The sequence below is a fragment of the Colobus angolensis genome, unplaced genomic scaffold (assembly GCF_000951035.1).
Source record: "Colobus angolensis palliatus isolate OR3802 unplaced genomic scaffold, Cang.pa_1.0 Scaffold295, whole genome shotgun sequence".
Taxonomy (NCBI): domain Eukaryota; kingdom Metazoa; phylum Chordata; class Mammalia; order Primates; family Cercopithecidae; genus Colobus; species Colobus angolensis.
In genome coordinates, this window is record NW_012116210.1 from 2,025,925 (window position 1) to 2,032,166 (window position 6,242).

Consider the following 6,242-nt stretch of genomic DNA (forward strand, 5'->3'; position numbering starts at 1 on the left):
TGGCCAGGCTGGTCTTGAACTCCTGACCTCAGGTGATCCACCTGCCTTGGCCTCCCAAAGTGCTGGGATTACAGTGTGAGCCACTGCACCAAGCCTATATCCCACTTTTAAAGTCCAGTTTGTGATGTCAGATCCCTCCAAGATGGGAAATAAGAAATGTGACCCTGTGAATTTGAAAGCAGAGGTACTCAAGTCAGAACCCTTACACCAAGCCCTCAGGAGCCAGACAACAATAAAGAAGGCGAAGTAGAGGAAAAGGTTATAAAAATGTTTAGTCTTTGCTTTATTGAGTTACAACAAATGAGCGACAAGTTAGAAAAACTGGTTTTATTCAAACTTCCTAGCATTTGACTTGTGCGGTGTACTCAAATGGGGGGCAGTGTGGGATGGGGGAGGGACTGCAACCAGAATTCATATTGCAACATGTACACCAGATATATCTCTTGGTTTTCCTTCTTTTAAAAGTTAGGACTAACTGAAAAAAAGTGCACTCAGGTATCTAAAATTTTCCCAAAACAAACACACATCCAAACAAAAAAAAATCAATTCATGGTGAGGCTTTGAGCTGAAATCTTGGCAAATACCACACCGAGAAAAGGCAGTGAAGAAGAGAAATGAAAATCAAAGCCATTCACCTTTGTACCCTCCAGATAGGAAGATCTTATCGTTGTTGTTTTAATGTCACAATAGGACTGATCATGCTAACAGAGGCAGGAGCCTCTTCTGCTGGTATTTAGAAAGGTGCTTAAAGAAGTCAGCCACCTGCTACTCAGTTCTCCCAGGGCTGGCTGGACACAGCCTGGCCCAAGAGGCCAAGAATTTGAGAAGCCAGATCCCCTCTTGGCAGTTCATAAAGCCTTCTGTGGGACTAAGGCAGGGACCCCCCCAAAAAGGCAGCCAGGGGAAGAACTGGAAAGGAATTTGATTTGGAGGATCTGTCGTCTGTCACCTCTCTCCAGGTTGAGACAGAGGCCTGGATTTCAGCCCTTCCTGCCGAGAAATCTCCCAAATTTCAACCTACCTTTAAAAATAAAGTCTCCCTACTTAAAATCCAGTAGATATCATGGCACTAATACTAACACCCCTTTCCCCAAATTAATAAAACAAAAATAAAAAAAGAAAAGGAGAAAAGAGAAAAGCAAGGTGGTTAGCCCTCCCTCCTGAAAAAATCCTTACAATGGTAGTGCTGGAAAAGGAAGTTGCCCTTGATTAAAAAGGTAACAAAATTCCCATATTGTACAAATCAGTTCCAGTATAGCAAGAGGTGAGGGCTAGGGCAGAGGAGCAAACTATGTACAAGGACCCATTGAAAACGCAGCAGTAGGACTTTGGCACTATGAACAATTCCCACCGGTCCTCTGGGAGGTGCGTCTGAGAGTCGCTGGGCTTCTGCACCCTCCAGGCACACACAAGCTAAGCAGTTCCACTTGGAGTCACTGGCGAGGGTGGCCCACGGCTGGGGAGGGACCATTTCTTCTTTCTTCAAAGACAGAGCATCCCCTTGATCAGCACAGCAGTTCTAACTGACTTCCCTAGAAGACACAAAACCACAGAGTCGAGATGTCAGGCAAATGACCATTGTTCCCTGGGGGGAAGACATCATGGTTTGCTTCTTCCTGGCTCTCCTGGGTTGGGGTGGGGGCCTTCCAAAGCCATCCTGGGGCCTGGAAGAGAGACACATGCCCTTCACGTACGGGGCCTGTTGTAAGGAAACGAGTGTGTTTTCAGAGCACAGATCACTATTATAGGAAAAGCCTCCAGAATCAGGCCTTTGAAAACAGAATGACTTTCTGGGCAAGCGAAGGTGGCGGCCTGTGATTCTTTTCATCCTAACAAGACCCTTTTATTATTCCTAGACAGTCAACCAGTCCCAGTGGCTCCTAAAAGGCCCTGGAGTCAGACAAATCTGGATGTGGGTCCTAACTTCTCCCCTTAGTAGCTGCAGGGCTGTACCTATATGACTTGATCTCTCTAGGGCTTAGTTTTTGCTTTTGTATAACAGGGATGACAGTAGCACCGACCTTAGAAAGTTGCTGCAATGGTGCCATGAGTTGATGTACACAACAGTATTTGGACTAGCACCTGGCACATGGTAAGTATTATAGATACTTCTACTGTTTTTATTAGATGGAGCCTTTTCCAAATGTGGTAGGATATAGAAGCTGGATAACATGAGGCATTGTAAATGTGTTTTTATTTAATGTTTATATGAACTCTAAGAGGTGTAAATATTACTATTATTCCTATTTTACAGTTGAGGAAACTGAACACGTAGGGGCCTAATAGGTTTCCCAAGATCACACAGCTAGTAAGTGGCAGAGCCAAGATTCAAACCCAGGTAATCTCTAGAGTCTGTGCACTTAATAAACAGAATTATTAAGAATCAGTAGGAAGAAATGTTTAATTCTTATACCCGTGGAAGTAATGAAAATAGTCTAAGGACCTTGCGATAGGTGGAATGGTCCCCCAAAAAGTATATATTGAAGTCCTAAGTCTCAGTACTTCAGAATGTTACCCTGTTAGAAATGCCTTTAGAGAGGTAATGGTTAAATCAAGTGAAAATGAGGCCATTATGGTGGACTCTCATCCAACATGACTAGTGTCCTTACAGAAGGGGGAAATTTGGACACAGAGACAGATGTGCATAGAGGGGAGATGTGACGATTCACACACAAGAAGGTCACGCGATGACTGAGGCAGATATTGGGCTGACGCATCCACAAGCTAAGGAATGCAAAGGCCGGCCGGCAGACACCAGAAGCTGGGAGATGGGCACAGAGCAGATTCCCGCACAGCTCCCAGAAGGAAGCAGCCATCACAGACTCCCCGATTTTTGTCTTCTAGCCTGCAGAACTGTGAAGCAATAAACTTCTATTGTTTTGAGCCATTCAGTTTGCAATACTTTGTGGCAGGTTGAGGAAATGAGGACAGGTCTCCATCATTACTTTTGTCTCCTCCCAAGATCTAGAGATCCTGGGAAAGGGATCCAAGGCTCAGGTCTGTAGAGGACACAGCCAGTATCCCACGATGGGCTGGAAGTTTTTCAGATCTGTAGATTTCCGGAGCCACTGGCCATTTTTTTTGCCTCCCTCCTGGGAAGGCTGTTTGGCCACTTCTCTGGCTGAGAAGGCCCTGAGAAGTGGTTTTTCTTTCTTTTTTTTTTTTTGTACAGGGGCCAACAGCAAGCAGAGTGGACTTCTCAGCCAGAGGCATCAGCTGATCATCGATAATGCCATTGACGCCTAACGTCTGGATGTTAAACGTACCCACATTCCCTAGATGCTCCTGGGAGTAAGACTGAATATTGGAGTTAAGAAACCAATTTATAAAAGAAAAGTCTGCAGACAAAACCAGATTCCAGGGGTGTCCTTAGATCTCGACTACCTAAAAGTGATCCAACCAAAGTCACCAAGTCGTAAACACTGCAGGGATCCTTATAGGTGACTCTGTCAAGATCACTCATTTCACCAGGGGGAAAAAAAGAAAGGAAGCTTGGGAGGAAAAGTGTTTTCTCCCAGGTCATGGCCTGCTCAGTGGCATGGTCAAAAACCAGAATGATCATGACTTTCCCTCCAACAGTGAGAGTAGCTAGTTTCTGGCACCAGGCCCCATGCTAAGTGGTAATATGGCTCATCTCATATACTCCTTACAGTGACTGGCAGGTGATTGGTAGACCCACTTCACAGTGAAGAAATGGAGGCTTACAGAGACTAAATGTTGTGCTTAACATTAGTAACCAGTGAGTGGTGGAGCCGGATTCCACCTTGGCCAGTCCAACTTCAGAGCCTCCTGATTCTTAATTGCTCCTCCCTGTACCTATTGTGCGTCCAGGTCATGCACAGCCTCTCCATGCACAGAGCTAGGTGGCAACTGAAGACAGCATGATAACTTCAAAGGTAGGAGGCTGGGACACCCAATGAGGACTATGAGCCTTATTGCTGATCCCAGCAGAGCCACATGTACTCCCTGGGTGGGCACAGTAGCCCACAGCCAGCCTCTGCTGGTGCTTTCCAAGAAACAGGGTTTTCCCCAGCAAATGGGGACTTCCGCAACCTTTGGGAGGGAGGCTGCCACTGGTTGGATGTCCACCTGAACGCTTACAGATCCTAGGAGACAAGGCCCAAGGTGGGGAGACAGCTACTGATACTCCTTCTTCCAACCCGGCTAAAGTATGTTGGATCAGCACAGGACTGAGGGATGGGGTGGAAAGAGCTGTGGAGTTGGAGAAAGCTGGGATCCAGGATCTGCTGCTTCCTGGCTATATGCTGCTGAGGTTGGTTACTTAACGTCCCAGAGTCTCACTTCCACTGCACAGAACCCATGGGCTGCTGGCAGGGATACAGACAGGGTCCTGTAATCAGGTCAAAGCAGTCAGGTCCTCGTACTTGACAGGGGCTCAAGATAGATGGCTTCACTTTTCCTGAGGATGGCCAGGCATTCAGCTGGGGCCTCAGGTGTAAGTGAGCTCACCTGTGTGCATGTGGATCTAACCATCTTCTCTCTCTCATATTACAAATGACACTGAACACTTCTCTTCAAGTGACTGGCAAAAACTCCAGCTTTTTAGATAAACCTCATCATTAAGGTGGTTCTCCATCCGGCAGTGTGTTTCTATGATTCCTTGTGTAACTTTTTATGCACAAACATGTACAACCCTCCAATCATATATATTCCTTAACAAATGATGAGCAAAGCTCTTAAAATAAACACACACACACGAACTGCAAGGCCAAAAGGATGGCCTGAGAAAAGGGAGACAAAGTCAAATTGACTTTGTGTGGCTTTCGCAGAGGTCTCAGATGTACATGGATGGCTATGGGCCCTGGGAACCTGCTCAGAACCACTTGGACTTTCTCCGTTGACCTTTTCCGGGGTATTGAGCAGTGGACAGGATTTGGGTTATGGGAGCTGGAATCACCCTCAAAAGGAGACTGGGAAGATGCTGGCAACAGAAGACAGGGGCCTGCCCCCTCTTTAGGGGTGTCTTCCTTGGATGTCCTTCCCCAAGGCCCTCGGTAGAGGTGCGGTAGAGTGGGTGGAGGCTGTCCTCCTAGGGTGGTGACAAAGTCCACATTTCAGGATTGCTGTTCTATAGAGCATTGCAGTGCTTTGGGCTGTGAGGCTCTTGCTAACTCCCCTGGGCTTCTCTGAGAGTCCTATTACCTGGTCAGAGACAATCACCCTGCAAAAGACCAATGCCTCATCCTAGAGTACCTCTCAGAGTCCTGGAGGACACTGCAAGGCCATTGGGCAGGCATTTCCTTATGGCCTCCTGGGACATTTCTACCACGTGATGGCCAGTCTGTCGGTGAACATGTCCCAGAATGGGAACCCATCGCCTCCTACCCTCCCTTTCTGTCTTGGGGAAAACTTGGAATGTTAAGAAGTATTAATTCTTTAGCAAAATCTGCTTCTCTGTTACTTTTCTCATTGAAGAAACAAAAACAGAATTGTTTTCCCATGTGACAGCTTTCTGTTTCTGTTTCTCTTTAATTTTCCCAGGAGAACTTTCCCTAGGGCTCTAGGGACTTGGGAGTGAATAACACTGCACTCCATGGGAAAGGAAAACAAACACTGAGACAGTGATTTATTATTTCTCCATAATATTTTCTTTGAGAGGTGTAGCAAGGTTTATTGCTCATTTGCCGAGTGCCTGTTATCTGCTAAACATTTTTTTCCATTGTCATCTGGCTTCATTTTTGTTACGGACAAACTTGCCAGTTTAATTGTAGTTTCTCCATAGGTAACGTCTTTTCTTTCTGGTTGCATTTTTTTACCTCTTTGCCCTAGCTTTGTTGAAGTATAACTGGTTTGTAGAAAACCGCACACAATGGATGTAATTTGGTGAGTTTAGGCATATGCATACACTCATGTTATTGTCACTACAATCCAGTAACAAACATAAAGGACCTCCCAAAGTTTACTTGTGTCTATTTTTTGGGGGGGATGGGGAGGTAAGGACACAACATGAGATCTGCCCTCTGAACACATATTGAAGTAAGTATCTTACTGTTAACTACAGGCACTATGTTGTACAGCGTATCTCCAGAAGTTACTCATCTGTATAACTGCAACTTTACACCTATTGTATGAAAATTCCCCACATCCTCCTGCCCCATCCCTGGTCAATATTACTCCATTGTCTACTTCTTTTTTTTTTGAGACGGAGTCTTGCTCTGCCGCCCAGGCTGGAGTGCAGTGGCCGGATCTCAGCTCACTGCAAGCTCCGCCTCCCGGGTTCA

General features: G+C 46.0%; 1 protein-coding gene across 1 annotated transcript in view; it reads right to left on the reverse strand.

Moving 5' to 3' along the window:
* Positions 1-256: 256 nt before the first annotated feature.
* The window catches only part of ZHX2 (zinc fingers and homeoboxes 2), a 192,380-nt gene continuing 186,394 nt past the window's right edge, over positions 257-6,242 (reverse strand). Inside the window, exon 4 of the mRNA XM_011949290.1 lies at positions 257-1,532. The gene's annotated coding sequence lies outside the window, so the exon portion shown is untranslated. The remainder of the gene's footprint in view (positions 1,533-6,242) is intronic.